Source organism: Cryptomeria japonica, chromosome 3, assembly GCF_030272615.1.
Source record: "Cryptomeria japonica chromosome 3, Sugi_1.0, whole genome shotgun sequence".
NCBI classification, from domain to species: domain Eukaryota; kingdom Viridiplantae; phylum Streptophyta; class Pinopsida; order Cupressales; family Cupressaceae; genus Cryptomeria; species Cryptomeria japonica.
The window spans coordinates 836,819,575-836,825,985 of NC_081407.1; positions in this window are offsets into that span (position 1 = coordinate 836,819,575).

The following is a 6,411-nucleotide window of genomic DNA, read 5'->3' on the forward strand; positions in this document are numbered from 1 at the left end:
TTCTTCAATGCCACAACCAACTTTCATCAATCTAAGAAATCAAACAACTTTTCTCATCAGCATTCAAGTGAAAGATATTACCTTTAGTCTTAGTCCCTAATTCAATCTCTATACCAGAGGCTTTAGGATCTTTCACTTACCATTCTTGAATTTCAAATCATATCCCTTGTCAACCATCTGTCCAACACTCAAAATATTATGTATTGAACCTTCAACATACAAGACATCATCAATATGTTTACCATCAAAAGAAATTGAACCTCTACCACGAATCACACAAGCTTTATCATCTCCAAAACTCACTATACCACCATCATACATTTGTATATTCACAAATTTAATTTTATCACCTATCTTATGATGTGAACAACCACTATCAATTACCCATTCAGCTTTCTCCTCAATCTTAGCAACCAAATCTTTCTCTTCAACAATGCAGCTTGTAGAATTCACTAGTACCGAATCATCTTCCTTGATAGAAACAAATACCAAATCATCTTCTGAATTTCCATTCTCTTATTCTTCATCTGTTACACCCTTATTAGCATCATATTAGCATCTTTTCTGATATCTAAACTTTTGGTTAGGCTTATGGGGCTTATCATTATTTTCATAATTCTCACATCTATCATACTTATCAAATCTATCATGCCTTCCAAATTTATCATGCTTATCATATCTAGACATTTTTTGAGGATACCTAGAAGAAAAAATTCCTATCTTATTACAAGAAACATTTCAAAGGTAACTTTTCATCATACTTACTGGCTCCCTTAGGAAATCTATGAGAAATAAGTGCTTCAAGATCATCCAACTCTCTTTCTTTCTCTTCCATCTCTTTCTTTTCTATTTCATATTTGGATACCCAGCATGAAATTTCTCTCGAATCATACTTCTTCTTCCCAGATATAGAGGCTCTGAATGTAGACTCGTATTTTTCATGTGATTCTCCAAATTCAGTCAACTAAAATGCAACAAGCTTACCAACCAATATGTCCCTTGTCATAGTAGTCGCACTCATTATTTCATCAATAGAAGCTACTTTATGTTTGTAAGAAAGACAATGTTGGCATTTTGATGATGTTTTGATTGTCATTCATGGACACACACTTTCTTGATGTATGAGTTATGCTCAACTGGTAATTGCTCCAACCGGTATTGTATATTATTGAATGTATAGTCTTTAGACTATCGGTGTTTTGTAGAAAATGGTTTATCGGTCACAGATTGTATGAAGACCACAAGTGGTACGAGGATCCCAAGTGGTTTGAGGAGCTCAAGCGGTACGAAGGAACCAAGCGATAGTTAACTTTTGATCAGAACACTATGATCTACTAGTATTCATTTTTTCATTTTTGACAACCGGTAATCAGTATATTGTATTAACTGATATTACTCTGTGATGAGTTACCAACCGGTATTACTATAATGTGTGATGCGTTATCATCTACCGACACTTTGGTGGTGTTTTTGTGTTGTGTTACCAAATGTGTCTAGATACACTAAACCTAGGAACTTGTAGTCTAATCCTATTGGACTGACATGAAATCAGTTTCCTTTATAAGGACATCATGTCTAGGGTTTGCATGTGAGATGTGTGATATGTGAGACATAGAATTGAAAAGGTTATGTGTGATCATTGAAGAGAAGATTAGGTATATGTGAAGAGATAGGGTGTGGAGATATTGAAGACTGAAGTAATGCTAAAATGCATTAACAATGAGCTGTCAAGGATCTAAGTAAGCATAATGTGCTATTGTTTAGATCATTCACCTGTTGATTACTAATATCTCCGACAAGTCTAAAACCCTTAACCGGGTAGGCCCAACAAAGCCTTTGTAAATCCTCTAAAAAGGTGGTTCACAACTGTGGATCTAAAATCCTTTAACAAGGTAGTCTTTAATAGGACTTGTCTCCTAATAGAGATCTAGATTCCTAACAAGATTTCTTCTGGTGAAGATCATTGTATGACCTTAACTGGTCTGACCTTAATTTGTTTGGTTTCTATTCTGTAGATAGTTACTTGTGAGTTTTTGCTCACCGTGGTTTTTTCCATTTGGGTTTCCACGTCAAATATCTTGTGTTATGGTGATTGTGCTCTTGTGGGTGAATGCTCTATTTTCTATTTGGTTTGCACTTATCTTAACCAGTTTATTAATGAAATTCTTGCACCGGTTATCTACTAAACTATTTAAAAGTTTGTTTACATTATTTTTGGCATACTAGTTCACATCCCCCTCTTAGTATTCATTGATTGGTATTAGAGCCAACCTTTCTATTAGTCTAACCACTTGGAAGGAGATATGGGGGAATATAGTGTGAGGGAACTTACTCATCATCTCACTTAGATTGAGAGAGCCTATGATGAACTCAAAGTCAAGTATAAAGCCTCTTTGGCCAAAAGAAGAGAGCATACTAAAAAACTGATGGAACTTACTAAAAAATTGCTCTTCTGATGAAGCTGACATGGATACCCTAGTTGAAGAAGTTGAAAAACTGAATGAATCTGAAGCCAATCTGAGAAAAGAGTTGGAAGGATTGACTATTAGAATGTGTCAAGAGCTTGAGAACAGAAAGGAAAGCTAAAGATCTCATAAAAGACAAAGATCATGAGATCTCCAAGCTGAAGCAAGAAATCAATGCCCTACTGCTCATCTCCTAGAGAGTAAAGTGGAAAAAGAAGAAATGCAAGGTGAACTAAACATGTCTATTTTTGAGAATGCAACCTTGATGGAATCTAATGCTACTATTTCCAAGGAACTTACTGAGTCAAAGGAAATACTTGCCAAATTCAATAAGAGTACTGCTAAGCTAGAGCAAAAGCTAGAATCGGCAAAGCCAATAAAGAATACAATTGGACTTGGTTTCTCTAGTTATGAGGAAGGTGAGACCTCTGGAACAAAAGATGGAGCATCAAATAATTAACCGACATCGAAGGATAAAGGTAAGAAAAAATTCAAACATGTTTTCTTTAATTGTCTCAAAGAAGGACATACTGCCAATGTATGTAGAAGCAAGGCCTACAACAATTTTCCTTATTTTCAAAACAATATGCCTAGATCCAATAGATTCAATGGAAAATGTTATGCATGCAACAAGTTTGGCCATATAGAATTTGAATGTAGGTCACTTTTCCACAATGCTAGGAGATATCCTCCAAGGACTCAAGGAGTCATCCTGAAACCTTCTGTGAACCAGAATCCCAACTGGTACAATACCTATGACCATCGATCAGGTGGTTATCAAGTGGCTACTAGTTGGAGAGTAACTTGTTTGATCTGTCATGGTAGTGGTCACACTGCTGCAACATGCAGAAGGAAGAATGTATGTATGAATAATAGACCATGGAGAACACTTGGAATGGTATGCTATCATTGCAACAAATTGAGACACACTGCTAGAGCTTGTAGACTGAAAAAGAACCTATCATATGATATATTGATCACTCCAGAAGGGAAGATTGATGTTGAAACCATTTAGGTAGAAATAAATAAAACTTAGAAAAAGAAATTAGAAGAAGAGTCACAGAATGAACCTACTTTTGCACCTAGTGTGGAGGTCTTTGAATCGACAAACTGAGCTTCAGAAAAGCTTAGGGGGAACATATCAGTGAAATATTTTGAACCCCCGGTTTATATCAATAAATACCTTAACTGATATATGTTACTTGTCAGATGGAAGAAGATCTGAAGCAGTAAAAGGCAAAATTAGGGTTGGTGCCCTAACGGTGATGCATTTATTATGGTAGGTGAGAGTTTGTGTACAAGGTTTTTCATCGTCATTTTCACTTATCTATTTTTGAAAGAATAATTTTTCAAGAGCAGAGCAACCAGAGCGATTTGTCTACCAGTTGATGAAATCTTGTGCGAAATCTTGCAAGCATCTTCAAGAAATCAGTGAAGAACTCTAAGCGGTGAACTTGCAACCAAAGTGGTGTTTTGTGTGCAACATTGGAAAACCTAAATTCTAGTTTGTGTAGGTATTTTCCAAAATTCTTACTTATCATTTGATCATGGCTTCTGCATCGCACTCTAGTTCTAGTGCACCTATAGATTCAACCAAATTTCTTCAAAAGAAAATGAAATACAATGCCCTATCTCAAATACCCACCAGAGTTATTGTTGATGGAGATATTTCAAGGTATATAGACTGTAAATTGGAAGACCTAGGATCCCTAGTGATTCATTCCCAGCTAAGTCTATTCTATGGGGATGACAAGAAGATCAAACTTGAGTATAGTGTCCTTGAGAAGATGAAACTGCACAGTGTGTTATATTTTTTGGAAGACTTCACAGAAGAACTATTTGCATCCTTAGTAGAGTGCATGGTGACAAGATGTATCTCGAGCGGACCCATGACATCACACCAGAAGAAATTTATGTCGTCACCAGTTTCTACAATATTGGAGAGGTACTAGCTCTACGAAAGGTCACCAAAACTAAAATGACAAAGCTCACCAGTTCTGTGAGTGACCAACAGGCAATGACCGTCAACACCATCTTTGATGATTTGGTAAAATATGCGTGCATGGTGATTGGTTACCAGATATTTTATGCCAGCAGAACAAATTTTGTCCCTGTTGCTGCAATGAATGTTGCTTACAGGATGATCAAGGAAGACACTACATTTGACCTATGTACTTGTCTACAAAAGCAATTTTTGTTGAATCTAAAGTCCATCAAATAGGACAATTCTCAAAGGTTCAGGTTTGGCCAACTTTTGGCTGGTTTATTCTTCTACTTTCAAGGTTATTTCCCTGGAGTAGGTGATATTCAATGGTCTGCTGACCTACTAGTTTCCAGACAAATTAAGGAAAGTCTACAAGTAGTAGGAACTGGATATCCTGAGGTTCTAAACAAGTATTTTAATGAATTCAAGTGGAAAATAAACCAGAGAATGAGGATATCTGATGATATTGTGAAGGAGTATGAAGATGACATCTACTTCACAATAAGGATAGATGAATGCATAATGGAAGCAGTGGAACTGAGAAAGGAAGTAGTTGGCCCTATGGGGTATGAAGTGGTGAATGACCTATTGATTGGGTATGCCTCTATCCTACTTGCCTCACCACTGGATGCAAAGAAGAAAAGAATCAATACCTACTTGGAGAGGGTTACAACGATTGAAGAACCAAAATAGAAAAAGGGCAAAGTAGTGCCATCGGTATCTACACTGCTTACCTCTACCAATCCAAAAGTGACCAAGCGGTCACTAGCTAAGAAGAAACCCTAGAGTATTCCAACAAAGGTATTCGAGAGGAAGCGGAAATCCAAGACCCACTCACCAGAGTCAGAGGACACTGAACCACAGATTCAAACAAAGAAGACAAGGCAATCAAGCACGAAGGTGAAGTCTACCGATAATGTACTTGCAACTTCTGCACTAGTAAATATTGACATCTCCTCTTATAAACCAGTGACACTTTGTCAAAGGACAATAAAGAATATTAGGAGAAAAGTTCTTGATGATTTAAAAGAATATTTTGATGACTTTAATGATAATGAGAAAGAAGAGGTAGAATAGGAAGTCATTAAATACTTATGTATTAATGATCAATCGCCATTTGAGATTAGATCGGTTACACCAGATTCTTTATATAATTCTTTAGATAATAAATGGCCCATTGCCATTGAAAGAGAATAGGAGATCAGGGAGAAAATTTTTGCACAATACTTTCCTGATGCTTCAAATTCTGAATTATTTGAAATAATGGATAAGAACAAAGGCATCTTCTTCATGAGAAGGAGAAGACTCAGGCTACTAGAAGGTAAAGCTTCTGAAGTGGAAAAGGATACTCACATACATGTGAAAGCTACTATCAAAATACATCAAGTATCTAAAGCCACTAGGAAGGCTGATCAAGAACCTGACCTATCCTAAGGCAAATCAGAAGAGGTGTTTGATAGTCAAGGAGAAAGAGTGACAGGAAAAAATTGATCCTATTGATGCTAATGCATTAGATATTGAGGATGTCACTCTTGAAAAAGAACAAGTTGAGAAAGAGAAACAAGACAAAGAGAAAGCGGAGAAAGAGAAAGAGGAAAAAGAAAGGCAGGAAGAAATCAAGAGGAAAGAGTTAGAGAAAGAGAAAGAGGAAGACAAGAGAAAAGAGGAAGAGAAGAAGAAAGAGGAAGAATAGAATAAATAGGAAGAGAAGAAGAGAGAAGAAGATAATAGAAAAGAATAAGAGAAGAGGAAGGAATAAGAAAGGAAGTAGGAAGAGAAGAAAAAAAAAGAAGAGGAGAAAAAGAAGAAAGAACGGGATACGAAAAGAGTAGAAGAGGAGAAGGAAGCAAAGAAGAACAAACAAGTGGAGATCAAAATAAAAGGAGGGAAGACTCCTAAGATAATAGGCGATCAAACCAAACATGTTGATACCACCAGTCCTATTGATCTAACTCTTGCAAG